This window comes from Pseudorca crassidens, chromosome 8, assembly GCF_039906515.1.
Source record: "Pseudorca crassidens isolate mPseCra1 chromosome 8, mPseCra1.hap1, whole genome shotgun sequence".
NCBI classification, from domain to species: domain Eukaryota; kingdom Metazoa; phylum Chordata; class Mammalia; order Artiodactyla; family Delphinidae; genus Pseudorca; species Pseudorca crassidens.
This window is the reverse complement of record NC_090303.1, coordinates 36,468,066-36,482,986: the sequence shown is the minus strand read 5'-3', so window position 1 is coordinate 36,482,986 and position 14,921 is coordinate 36,468,066. Positions and strand designations below refer to the sequence as shown.

Sequence of the window (14,921 nt, the reverse complement as noted above, 5' to 3'; positions counted from 1 at the left end):
ATCAGCACCATATCAGAGACAGCTTGCTGTGTTTACCATTGTTAGTTGGGCCAGCATATGTCCAAAACAGTTGGAAGGAGAAAAACAGCATTGACTTGAAGCCAAATTAGAGAGAGGAGAAAAAAAAGAGTTCTTTAACTATTGAACAGGACCAAATGCTTTGGACAGTTAGGGTACTTCTGTAGAGGGAAAAAAAAGGACGATTCTTTTAGGAAAAAAAAAAAAAGAAACCCAAAGCTTAGTTCATATCTAAATGCACTGAAATAATTAAAATAAGTAAATTGATGTGTGATGGTAATTTTACTTGTATAAACCTTTGCAGGTAATGTTATTTTTATACATTAACCAAAAAAAGGAATTCTAAGATATTTAAATTGTGGGTAATTTTTTTTTTCAGTTTTACTTTTCAACTTTAGTTGGTTTTCTTCTTCCTAATTACTGGCAATTTTCTGTTACCTTATTAAGCAATGTGGGCACATTTGACTATCCATTACATTTCATGGGATCAGAATAATATTTCTGATTTTTGTCAAATCGAGTACTGTATTGCTCTGTAGTAGCACTTTTGAGGAAAATGTTTATTCTTACTTTCATAAGTAATTAATAAAACAAAATGTAAATACTGTGTTCACTATACCTCACTGAGAAACAACCCTTGGAGGAAAATAAATATGTTCTTTGAAATAGAAAATGGAAAGTGTGTTTTGCTGTTTATAATGGAAGGTTTGAGAAGTTTCCATACACCACAATCAGGGAATAGAATAATTTTGACCATAATTGAGTTTTATATCTCAGGCAAGGCATGCCCTAGGATAATTTTTAATTAGATAAAGCTTTTCTAAGGGAATTCCTGCTTTCCATTCTCTGTCATTTTCTTCTATTTGGTAGGCATCCCTCTCTTTCCTCCTAGGACCCCTTGCTTTCTCTATGGTCAGACCCTGCCTTGCTGATTTACCCAAAGAAGTCAATAAAGGCAACAGGAATTGCCTATCTCATGAGACAGACTTTCTAATAGAGACTAATACATATTCTATATATTTGAAGGTTGGGAAAGAATAGCCTTGGCCCTAAAACAAGCCTTGAGATCATTACTTCAGCCTCTTAGTTTTTATTTGTCTTTTACATGAAGAACCCAAGGCCCGTAGAAGTAGAGTGATGAAGATTAGAACCAAGGACTCAGTTTTCTTTCTGCCATGTTCTGCTTCTCTCCTTTGGCAAGATCTTGGGTATTAGCCAGTGATTGAAAGAAGATGGACTGATAGATCAATTCATTTATCTATTCTCTAAAACAGCTGTGTCCCATGATTGTGAGAATCAAGTAACACCAAGGCTTGGTTTTAACAATTTGATGTTACTGATGAGTTTGGTGAAAGCATTTTCAGAGCAGCATCGAAGGTGGGATCTAGGTTTGCACCCTGGGACCTGGAGGTGAGAGTAGACAGAGGAGGGATGCACCTTGTGTTGAGAATCAGAATCACTCAGGCCCTGAGGCTTGGTTATCAGGTCACGTGTGTCAGGCCTGGCTTCCTCTTTGCTGAAGATGAGTTTTTCTTAGGAGGTGCCTTAGTCATTTATGCAAATGGACATCTGTTGTGCCAGCCCCACCTGCTCTCCAGACATGCCCAGAAATTTCTGAACCTTGACTTTGACTAAATCCTGCATCCTGCCAAATTTACCTTGAGAGGAATAAACCCAACTGAATGACCTCCATAAATCTTAGAGAAGCATGCCTAACGTGGCAGGTTGAATTTCCTCACTGACCTAAGGAATCACATGGGATTCTGTCTCCTTATCTCTCCCTCTACCCCAGCAGGGAGAGGAAACCTGAATAACCACTATAAAAGTGTCTTTTCTCTTAGGATAAAGAAAATTTTCATGTGTTTTTGTTCTCTTTTGTTTAACCAAGGTAATATTTACTTTTTTTTTAATTTGAAGGATTATAGATACCAAACTGCTGAGTTAAAGCATTTAAAAAAAAACTAGAACGTAAAATTCTGTGTAATAAATGAGTTCTCAAGTTGTTGAATCTCAACTCATCTGATCTAAGTTATATTACGAATTCTGTGGAAAATAAAATGAAATCATTGGATTCAGAATGGCTGTGGTAAACTCTGTGATTAGCAATATATTTCCTATAATCTTGGGTTACATTAATTTAAAATTACATTCATATCTGGAAGGACATTTGGGTAACTATTTTTTTCCATAAGTTTTTTTTTTCTTACAATGCCTAACTAGTAAGTCTATTTTGTTTGAGGCACCACATTTCTTTAGTGGTTTGGCTGCAGATCTATCACTAGGATATAATAGCCAACCTTGTAGTAGGTATTATTGTAGCTTTGAGGTACATGTGCTGTTTCTTTAAAACCTCAAGGTTTTAAAATATTCCGTACAAACTAAATCAACCCACACATTATTAACAAAAATTTTAACGTCAAATAAACACAATATCCTGTAATTTCTAAACATTCCTTTCCTAAACTCATTCAAATGTTCACATGTTGATTTCTGTAAGATGTACTGGCCTTGTGTGTGTGTGTGTGTGTGTGTGTGTGTGTGTGTGTGTGTAGTATGAGGAATCATATATCAACTGCTACACAGATGGGAGCAGTCTGTGTCCTTTTCTTTTTAGTAAAAGAAATTTCAATTGAACAAATATTTGTTCTAGATCTAGCTTCTAACATGCAGAGTCTGTTATCTTTCCTCATAGAAAAGAGATAAGTTAGAAGGAGAAGCCACCTGAATCTTTAATATGGAGTATGATACAGTGACTTTCATTTAGTGTCATTCGAAGTTAATATTTACCATGATTTTAAGTAAGCAAGATAAAAGAAAGTAGCACTTAAAAAAATGTTGTGTATGTGACCTTGGAAGTTTTCACTCTAGCCTGTCTATTGCTCATTATCATCACCTGTAAAAGGGGAATAATGATTGCTATAATAAATGAAAAAACTCCATGCAAAAATTGTAGCTAGTGCTCAGCATACATCCCTCACTTTAAAATGTCATCGTTCTTACTTCTATTTTTGTTTTCTAGTTAACTGCTTAATGCGAAGAGCGAGCAACAAAGCCTAAAACTAATATATTAGTCCAATAAAAATACTTAGAGCTACTTTTACATGGAATTTTCCTTGTCAGCGTAATCTGCTTCCTAATTATGTTTTATTTTAGATGAAATAAGCTATGGTAATTTTTAACCTTCTACATTATACCAGTAGGGTAGAGAGTAGAGAGGTAGCTTAGGCATTGGATTGTCAATGGGAGGTATCACTGTATGAGAATAAAAAGTAGATGTAGATTCTCTGCCACAGGTTTGGCAGACTTTTTCAGTCAGGGCAGATAGTAACTATTTTAGACTTCGCAGCCTGTACAGCCTCTGTCACACTCAACTCTGCTTTTGTGGTGTGAAAGCAGCCATAGACAATAAATAAGTGAATGGGTGTGACTGTGTTCCAATAAAACTTTATTTGTGAGCACTGAAATTCGAATTTCACGTAATTTTCACATGTCATGAAAGGTTTTTCTCTTTACTTTTTCACCATTTAAGAATATGAAAATCATTCATGTGTAGCAGGCAGTAAAAAAACAGGAGGCAGGCTGGAATTGGCCATAGTTTGCTTACCCCGGCTCTACACAGTTATGTTCATTTTTAATGCTTTAAATTATTTCTTATACTTTTGTTTGTACAAATTGTATATACTGCTTCAAATTGTAGACTGATTATCTCAAAGCTGTGCTTAAAATATTGAGAAGCATTCTGTAATGCTGACAGTTCTCTGAATACAGCCTATTTCTATAAACAGATACTATGAGTTCTACCAGGAATAGAAATTTTAATGACAGTCTAATTAAACAGAAGAGAAAAATTATTGCATTTTCTTATGCCAAATTATGAATATCTTTAAGGCACATATACTGTCACATTGATTTCTCTTTATATATTTTTAAAAAATTAGATTTTTCTGACAATTTTAGGCTCTTCTTTTAGGTAGACCCTTCCACTTACCTAACAAGTTGTGCCTTAATGGCTAGTGATCATCTTCTATAATGCACAAGGAATCATGAACCAAAAAAACCTCTGAAATAAGAAAAAGATAAGCTACCACAGTCTATCCTGTCAAATCTTTTCTCATACTGTCAAAAAACAGCTGCCTCTTCCTTTTTGTTACTGCTCGCTTTCTTCAATTAAAAAAGTAATCTAAAAATTTATGAACAATACATTCAAGTCTCATTAACAGTTTACAGTTAATATGATTCAGGATCTCTTTCTGAAACAATCCAATGTTATTTAGTTAATCAAGTACTAATAATAACTTCATTATTAGGCTGTCTTTACCTGTGAGTTAGTGGATTTCAGATTAGAGAGTAAGATGAATTTTTAAAAATTGTATAGACTCAACAGAAATTTCTGTAGCTAAAAGAAAAGAGTGAAACACTAAATTTGCAATTCCTAAATACAGAATTGTTTCTAAAGAGAGCATTGAAACACCTGAAAATTCACCAATGTGTTAAAATATGCAGAAATGTGTTCCATTACACATTTCTCTATGGTATATATCGGCTGTTACAAGCAAATGCTTTCCTTTTACCTCTAAAACATATGTAATATTATTTTAACAAAAAACTTTTCATTCTCATTTACATCAAGGCAAACTTCAAGGTGAACTGTGTAGAAATTAAATTGGATACCTGTTTTGTAGAAGTCAAGAAGAATAATAGTGGAGTGGCCAAGACCATAGACTCTGCAGCCGGTTGCTGTATGTTCTAATTCCTGTTGCACCACTAAGTAGCCACGTGACCTTGGCCAGTTTCCTCTGTGGCCTACATCTTCCTCATTGGTGAAGTGAGGCTCATAATTGTGTCTACCCCGTGGGTTACCAGATAGCACAACCTTACAGTGTTGTGAAGAAGGATAAATGAGTTAACATTTCTTTTAAAGCATTCAGAACGGTGTGTGGCACATAGTAAGTGCTATATTGGTGTTGGCTCCATAATTTAAATTAAAGCAAAACAACTCTCCAGACCAACGAACAATATGGTATTAGTCTTTGTTCTTACCCAAGTTTAGAGAGCTAAATTTGGAATCAGCAGAGGGAAGTCACGTTTCATTAAAATGCTCAAGGCCTGAAAACTTTGCATAATTCCAAGCTTGCATAATTATTTTAAAACTCATCTCTGAAGCACTTCTGACAAAGGACAGTGGGTATTTCTACTTATGAACAAGAGTGGCGCCACCATGTGGCAATAACATAAACACGGGTGCCAATGCATTTATCTGGCTAGGTTTGAAATTGTGCAATTTTGGATGATTTTTTTCTTTTTTGGCTATGTTGGGTCTTTGTTGCTGCGCCTGGGCTTTCTCTAGTTGCGGCGAGAGGGGGCTACTCTTCGTTGCGGTACGCGGGCTTCTCGTTGCGGTGGCTTCTCTTGTTGCGGAGCACAGGCTCCAGGCGCAGGCTCAGTAGTTGTGGCTCGCAGGCTCTAGAGCACAGGTTTAGTAGTTGTGGCATACGGGCCTAGTTGCTCCGCGGCATGTGGGATCCTCCCGGACCAGGGCTCGAACCCGTGTCCCCTGCATTGGCAGGCGGATTCTTAACCACTGTGCCACCAGGGAAGTCCCGAATTTTTATTTTTTAACATTAACTTTCACCCCCAAATTGTATGTACAAAGTGAAACTTTATTATTTCCAAATCATACATTCCAAATTCTCATAATTCCATGAAACAGTAGTGCATTTTTCTTTGAAAGAGGACTAATGTAATTTGCCTCTGATTTGAATTTAGCAAATAAAGAAATAATGCCGTTAGAGCAGTGTTTTTCAGTTGAATTCCATGGAGTCTGGATTCCCAGGGGAACAGGCCAGGGAGGAAGTGAGTGGGTGGGATATTGGCTCCTACTTAATAGTTGCACTCGTGCTGGCTTTATACGTTGGGACTATTCATAAGTTTTTATTTGAAGAAAGTGTCCAGCTGTATAAAGAAATGTTTTTGTTTTTAAAAGTGAGTGCAATCCTATATTAGAACGTTTTAGTGGGACTATAAGACTTTTGTTTTGTAATAAAGATTTCCTCAGAGCTTAGAAAACAACTGAGATCTGGAGAAGGGGGGAAAAAAAGGTTGAAGTCCTAGTTCCATTATGCAAGACTGAAGATTAGAGAGTAGAAAAGGAAAAGACATGGTTTAAATCGAAGAGGAAAATGAGAGAAGCATCATGCATGGCATTTCTGCTCTTTTTCTTTCATACCTTCCTGCAACTTCCTGCTCTTGTCTTAAATATACTAAGCATTGAAGCTTTCAGAAAATATTGGAATATTTTTTAGGTTAAAGGCAATTGTTTCTTGCTGGCAGTACACAAAACCAATAAAAGCTCTTCTTTTCTCTCAAAACAGAATACGGTTACATACTTCTGCACACAAGGGTTCCTGATAGAGGAGTGGGAACATATTCTTTGAAAATAGTCTATTTGCCAAATAAACAAATGTAATTTGTTCAAAAAAAGTGTTATTAGAGTGAGGTCTCTGCTGAGAGAATCATTTATTCAACCAATATTTATTAAACTTACATTACATGTCAGGTGATGAACTAAATTCTGGAGTCAGAGGGGAATCCCCTGCCTCACATATTAAGTTTTCGTAATGAGAAGGAAGTTGTGTTAGCTGTTTGCAAATAGTAATAATTTAGTACTTGTCTGTAACCTAGAAAAAAATGTAAGTTGTAGAGAAAAATATGGAGGAGACAGTTTGTCCCACCTTCTTCATAGTTCTTATAGAGGTCAGTTTGCTGTACATCCTAGATGATGAGTGGTATACATGGCTGAATAAGTGACACTTTTTAGATAAATACCTGTATTCCCTACTTCACGGCATTAACATTTCTCATCTACTGAATGTTTTATTTACAGGTATCATTATATCTGATTAAATTTTTGTCTCAAATTACAAAATGATATGGATTAGGTTCTTAGCTCCTATTACCTTGAAGTCACGTAAATTGGTTTGATTTTGTCCCCATACTGCAGGAAGCTCAGTGAAGCTTCTACTTGGTTCTCAAATAGTAAAGAACTAGCAAACACTGCGATACTTTAGAACTAAGTGGGTATTACAAATGAGTTGACAGTTCATGTTGGTGTTATGGTTTGTTATGACTCCTTAATTCAAAAGCATATGTGCAGAGAGGGAATTTGAATTAAGTAAATCAAAATAGTAAGGCTTTGATTAAAAAGTTAGCTTTCTTTAGCTTAAATGTTGATATTTCAAGGCCTACTGATATTTTAGTCATTTGTGGTTATTTTTGTTTCCTGTTCAGACCCCTGGGAATAAGAGAATAGTAAATAAAAGCTCAGATTGCTTCTTGCATTTATTTTCTTTTCATTTATGCCATGTATTAGTGCACCTTAAAGAAACAGTAAACATGTGTAACTTGAACAGAATCACTATCAGGGAGAATTGTATTTCTGGACTAATCAATTTAAGTATTCTTGTTCTAGAAATTATTTTTTCAAGTTTGATTAATTTATTCTTTATTTCATTATGATATAAATATTAACAGTGGAAAATAAGCTAAGAATATTTATTTGTATTACTAAAGTGAAATTTGGGCAACATTGTCATCAAACTGACGTCGTATTGCTTGTTTTTGCATTTCCCATTTTTGATGTTAGCCACATTCAAATTGAGTAATTTACTTTTTCAGAAAAAAATATGCCTTCCCAGTCTGCAATGATTCTACACATTTCAGTGAAGAGCCTTCAATAAAAGGCACTTCAATATTTTTTTAAAAATCAGTTATTGGATATTTTAGAGAAAATATTAAATAACCTTAAGATGATTTATTCTTTTCTATTAATTTAGTATTAATTAATTTACTATCTTTTCTATTAATTTAGTAATTCTTCATTTTTCAAATTGGAGATTTGAAAAAAATTCTTAGCTTATAGTTTATCGGTTCTGTTCTAATTTTCTCATAATGTAACATGGGGTAATCATTCATGAATTAGGCCTTACTGTTTAGATAACTCAGGATTGTGGCTTATTCTTGGTGATCTCTACTGAGGCAAACAGCATGATGGGTAAGTTTTATTTTACTCAGCATTCCCTTCCTGCACTTTGGTGGTTGTCACCTGTCAGCACACTGAGTTTTAAGAGATAACTTGGGGTCTGGGAAATGTGAACTGACATCTTAGGTGCAAAAATTTTTGAGATTGCTTTTTTCAAATACTTAATCACTTTTGCCAGAAACTCATTCACTTATCAATAAACAGTCAATGTTTACCTGGATTCAGACAGTCAAAAAGAACTAGTAAGTAATTGTTTTAGGATTTTAATTGGATATGTACATATGTGTTTCTAATTTTATTACCGTATGATTCATCACTATCACTCATTCATTTATTCCTTCATTCATTTCAGGTATGCACTGAGTCATTACTATGATTTTATGCTGTGCCAGGCACTGAAAATGTGGTCCCTCTTCTCAAGGAACTTAGAATAATGGTGAAGGGAGTCAATTAAACAATTATTATGAAAATGAATTGAAAATTTTAATGAGAAAATACAATAAGATACAGAAAGACATCCTACATCAAATCATTTTTAGCTAAGATATGAAGGATAAGTCAGAATCAGTATAGAAAAATGGGGTGGGATTGGAATTTAGAAAGAGATAATGTATATGAGAAATCTCTGAGATTTCGGAGAGCATGGTGTGTTCACAGACTGAAAGCAGATCGGTGTGATTCAAATGAAGGGAGGAGAGTAGGGGGTGTTGAAGCTGAAAACACGGGCAGAAAGCACATCATAGAGGGATAGGCCATCATGTTAAAGATTGGGGTTCCACTGATGGGTGTTACCCAGAAAAGTGACAGAGGGCTGCTTTAGTAAAATAGGCAGTGGTAGTGGAGAGAGCTTGATGAATTCAAAAAATATTTAGGAGTAGAAAAGATTGTTTATGTTGATTGGGTAAGGATAATAAAGGGACAGAGGAGTCAAATATCACTTTCATGTTCTCCTCTGGCTGCACAGTACCTCTCCAGAGGTACTGGAGAAAGAGCAGAGTAAGACAGGTAAATGAAGAGTAGCAGTACTAGTTATACATATCGGTGGCAAGTTTAGAATAGATGTTTAGGCTGGAGAGAGAATTGTGACCATAGAGGAAGCAAATAAAGTCCTGGGAATGGAAAATATCACCACTGAGAGTCCTGGAGGGAAAATAGAAGAGGGCCCAGGTGGGATCCTAGAGCACCAACATCATTGCTCTTGATGCATCATGTTTTCTACATCAGTTTATGGCTTGATGTGCATCAACACATGAGTTCCTTGAAGGCAGTGCCTTCTCTTGTTGACTAAAAACTGTTTTGGCAATTAATATAGCTTTACAAATATTTGCTGAATAAAGGTGTAAATGAAAAGTGATATGTTAACCTATGATACTTTAAAAACAGTGATTTCAATGTTATTTTAGATATACACAGCCCTAAACAGTCTGATACTTTCTTTAGATAGTATTAATTATATTATACTTAAGAATTTATGCTGCAATGTAGTTATTGAGGCAAAGAGCTAGAGGAACAAAATACAAACAGCCATCAGGCGTGGGCCAGCCCTCAGTTAGGTTTATGCTGTGATATAACAAGTAAGATATAATGGATAAAAGTGTAAATAAAATTACAAAATTGGATTTCTTTTGTTCCAAATCAGTGTTAAAAGAAAGGGAGTGAGAGGTGGTAGCAGGATTTCAGAAAAGGAAATATCAAGGTGGTTTAAATGGATGTAAATCAAATTCATTGAGTTGAAGGAAGAAAAACATTTAAGTTCTGTTTCTTTCCCAAAGCCCATGGATTCTACCTGAAGAATTCTTTCTGGTGATCAACGTAACCAATGATGAGGAAGTGGCAGTGAAGCTAGAATCACAAAAGCTAGGTATCCCCTGTTGCTGTACCAGAGCAAACTTTAAGATTCTTCATGGTGGGATTGACATCCCGCACATAAAGTTGTATCAGTAGTATTAGTATCATAAGTGATACTTATGGATCTTCTTCCATCCATTCTCCAAGACCTCTCCAGTTTCTGTTCAAGAAGGCTCACAGTGAAAACTGTACTAGCGTTAGCTGACCAGATGATCAGTAGAATTGCGTATGTGCATATGAAGAGTTTAAGACACAGTAAACCAGATAACTTCCTAATTGGTAGTGGGTGTCACTGTTTTTATTCCATATTGATTTCAGTTTGGCCAGAAAGTACAGAAATGACAGGACAAGGCAGTACATACTATACAGAGCAGGTAATAATCTCTCTGACACTACCTGTCAAACCAGCATAAGTGAACATCTTGGTATTGAGCAGAGTTTCATAGATGACACGGTATCATTAGGATACATGTACACATAGGTTAATAGAACCAGCCTGTCCTGGCGAAGGCTGCAAAAAAGAAACAAGTAGGGAAAGATTAGTGAAAGATGTCTATTCCTGCTGAAGTTTCATATAAATTCCTGCAGCGTTTCCCATGTACTTAAACTATTATTAAAGGCTATACTTTGAAAAAGTATGGATTACACGTATCCGAGAGATTCCACATTCATTTTTTTAAAAATTAATTTTTATTGGAGTATAGTTGCTTTACAATTTTGTGTTAGTTTCTGTTGTACAGCAAAGTGAATCAGCTATACGTATACATATATCCCCTCTTTTTGGATTTCCTTCCCATTTAAGTCACCACAGAGCACTAAGTAGAGTTCCCTAAGCTATACAGTAGGTTCTCATTAGTTATGTATTTTATGCATAGCATCGACAATATATCTATGTCAATCACTTTCTCCCGATTCATCTCACCACCACCCCTTTCTCCCGGTTGGTGTCCATATGTTTGTTCTCTACGTGTGTGTCTCTATTTCTGTTGTGCAGATAAGATCATCTATACCATCTTTATAGATTCCACATACATGTGTTAATACGATACTTGTTTTTCTCTTTTTGTCTTCACTCTGTATGACAGTCTCTAGGTCCATCCACGTCTCTACAAATGATCCAATTTCGTTCCTTTTTATGGCTGAGTAATATATTCCATTGTATATATGTGCCACATCTTCTTTATCCATTCCTCTGTTGATGAACACTTAGGTTGCTTCCATGTCCTGGCTATTGTAAATAGTGCTGCAGTGAACATTGGGGTGCATGTATCTTTTTGAATTATGGTTTTCTCTGGGTGTATGCCCAGTAGTGGGATTGCTGGGTCACATGGTAGTTCTATTTTCAGGTTTCTAAGGAAAAAAAACTCCTCCATACTGTTCTCCATATCCACATTCTTTTCTGAACCCTGAACTAATGACAGGCCCACACATTTGACAGGATGATGTTAAAGCACAAAACAGCACAACAGGCAGCCTTTTCCCATGGGCGGAGTCTGCAGGCCCAAAGATTTCTGCACAGGAAAGGAGGAACAAAAGAAGCTGAGCAGATGATCAGAGCAGCATTTGTTTCTCCCACACCTGGAAATCGTTATTCATATATCCACCTGCCAGTGGTTGTGGTCACCCATTTCTTGGTGTAAGAACTTATTTTCCATATAAACTGGCTCTGGGCAGCACTGGTGATGCTGTATCCTGAATATTATTGTAGCTGCTGTAATTGTGAATATTAACTGAGATAGTTAAACATGGTTCCATTTTTTGTCACGGTTTTTCAAGTTTCAACTTGTAACTGAATTGACACATACAAATTGGTGGCAAGATTGTGCCTGTGCCTTTTTTCTGTGTATGAAAGCCTGTGCTTTACACTGCACTGCTTCGGGATCTCATTCAGAGGAACAGCGTGAACAGTCTTCACCATTGTTGTGATAGTTGTAAATGGTCAAAATTTGCATTCTTAGAATTTTTCCATCCATGAGGTTTGCAAGTTATTCACTGAAAACATTCTTAAAATGGATGGCTTCTTGTTTGTAACCCAGCTGATAAAGCAGCAGCCAAAGATTCCTGCTTTTGAACATACAAAAATTCTCCCTACATACCTGTGCTATAAATAATAGCATCTAAAGTGAAAAATTAAGAAACATGCCGTGACTACTTAGTGTGTCCTTAGTACCTTGATTTAACTCTTTAATGGTCTTGGTATATAAAACAACGTACTTATCAAAGAAATTTAGTTACAGCTGAACAGGTGTATATGTTGCTGAAATAAATGTAATTATCATAAGCATCTATATGAGCTGAGATTTTTATTTTGAAATGGGAGCTTTTTTGTTTCCATGTTTCTTAAAGTAAAAACTATTTCTAAAAAATTGCACGAGTTGGGCTTCACTGGTGGCGCAGTGGTTGAGAGTCCGCCTGCCGATGCAGGGGACACGGGTTCGTGCCCTGGTCCAGGAAGATCTCACATGCCACAGAGCGGCTGGGCCCGTGAACCATGGTCGCTGAGCCTGCGCGTCCGGAGCCTGTGCTCCGCAACGGGAGAGGCCATACAGTGAGAGGCTCACGTACCGCAAAAAAAAAAAAAAAAATTGCATGAGTTGATAAGTCCTAAGTAGAGGAGGGAATAACTATCAAAGAGTTAGTAAGAAAAGACACTGAGGAAAGAACGAGCAGAACTCTGTAAAGTGATAATAAGACTAAATATATGTGGAAATGTTCTGACTGGGTATTTGCTATTAGAATAACAATAAACATATAATATACATATATATGTCACATGTATTTGAAATCTCAGACAAATAAGGTGAGTCTAAATAAAGTTATGAGATCTGTTAAGAAAACAGGATTTGTTTATAAGTAATGCTAATGCTACTGTTATCATCAACTTCCTTCTAACTTATGTATCACTGGCCACCTGTTCTAAGTAATTTGCAGGTTCCTAGACAAGAAATGTTGTGAACAGTGATGATTCCATTTCCTCACTGTTAAAATTGGTTGTTAATTTTTCCTTGTTAGTTGATTATTTCTGATTATGATAATACAGCAGCTGTGGACAATGCCCTTTCTTTCACATTCTGTGATGTGTAAGTGACTGTAACTTGTTGAAACTCAGCCCTGGTATTGTGTTACTATTATTGCTCCTGGGGAGGCTTATTAGCCTGTCACAGAAGATGGAAGAAAAATCCGTCATTCTTTTTGGAATACGATGAGCCTTTGTCACCCACAATGCAATTAATTTTAAAAATAGAAAGAATGGCTGTGATATGATTATGATTAACCAGAGATGAGCTATTGTCCAAGTAACAGGAACTAATCCAGCAGGCCAGAGATGACCTACACAGAACCATCAGTTTGCTGATTGCCATTTCTCTCTGAGTTTGATGAAATATTCATGCCTTCGCTCTCCTCGCTGCAAGCACTATTGATTTCTTGTGTAAACGCTGCTATATTTAGTCTAGACAAATGGAATGTGGATTGCTGCTGAATAAATTGGATGAAAGACTGGGATCTTGCCTGCCTCTTTCTCTCAGTCTTGGGCAATTATTTATAATCAAGAGCAGTTTTTGTAAGTTGAGGGTGATTTTTCACAATTTAGTGATTAGTCTCTGAACAAAGGCAAGCAGTTAGACACAATCATTTCTGTTGGGATAGCAGGTTAAGAAGTCAAATTACCCTTTGAGGCTTACACTAGCTGTTTTGGAGAGTTCTGGGGGTCTTTTTTCCTTATCTCTTTTGGGTTTTGTTCTTTTTTTGGGCGGGGGGTTGACGGTTATAGTTTATGGATAATAAGAATGCCAGCAACAAGAGACCCCAGGATCTCTTGAAATTTTACATTTTGCCTTTATAGGGTTAAATTTGTTTACTGAGATGTCCATGTAAAAACTGAGGCTTTAGTCTGGACTTTTTAATGTAAAAGTGAAATATATGCTTAACAGCCATTGCTTTTGGTTGGAATAACGCCAACTCTATAAATTAATGCTCAAAATCTCATGTTACTCCAGAGCCTTAATTGAAAGTTCTACATTGGACCTTTTGACCAAGAGATCTTACAGGCTATCTTCCTCAGTTAGTTCCAAACTTGTCACAATTATTATTTTTCCTTTTGTAAATATCATGTTTTAGAAGACATTGTCCCCCAAACTGTGGTTTATTGATACATTGTTTTCCCATTTTCATTAAACTGGCATATACAGCACTATCAGTGCAAGCTCTTCTGATCTATACATTGAAAAATCACCAGTGTCAGCAACCAAGATTGATATCAGTTCCCCCACTCCACCCCTACAAGCTGACACACACACGTGCCTGCACACACACATGCCTGTGTGTACACACAATTCAGATGATAAGCAAGACATTAACGTTTCATTTAGTGTTTGAAGCCTTAACTTCTATAGACAGAATTTATGTTAGGCTTTATTGACTTCCTGAAAATATCTCTTAAATTTGCATGGAATATTAACTTTGTAGTTTCCAGCCTGGAGTCTTCAAATTTAAGTTACTCAGAGTAGGAGTCACAGCATTAGATACAATTTGTAAAAATATGGAAAATTAGAAGGGGGAAAATTATTCATATTTCCACCCAAAATACAACTTTCTTTTGTTCTCTATCTCACCAGTCTTTGCTGGTAGAATTCAGAGACTTAATACCATTAAATCTCCAGTAGAATATATGCTCTTTGAGGGCTAGAATTTTTTTGTCTTTTAGTTTTACTACCGAACCCAAACATCTAGAATCACCTTGGGAATTTAAGGTTCTCAGTAAACGTACATTGACTAAATTAACTAATTTTTAAAGAGTTATCGTAGGGTATATGTCATTTTTATTATTGTTCTTTCACTTAATGTTACAACAACATTTTTCATGTTCCCATAAACATTATTTTTAATGATTGCATATTTTTCCATGAAATGGATGTGACATATTTTACTAGACATTTCCTTGTAGTTGGTGATTTCAATTAAAATGATAATACTTCAGTAAACAGTATGACATTGAACTGTTTCTTCCTGTTAGTAT

At 35.9% G+C, this 14,921-nt stretch overlaps 1 protein-coding gene and 1 pseudogene across 15 annotated transcripts in view; both read left to right on the top strand.

Annotated features, from left to right (window-relative positions):
• HDAC9 (histone deacetylase 9) overlaps positions 1-14,921 on the top strand; it is a 581,469-nt gene that overhangs the window by 76,268 nt on the left and 490,280 nt on the right. The window lies entirely within an intron of this gene.
• Positions 8,634-10,436, top strand: LOC137229535 (casein kinase I pseudogene; annotated as a pseudogene).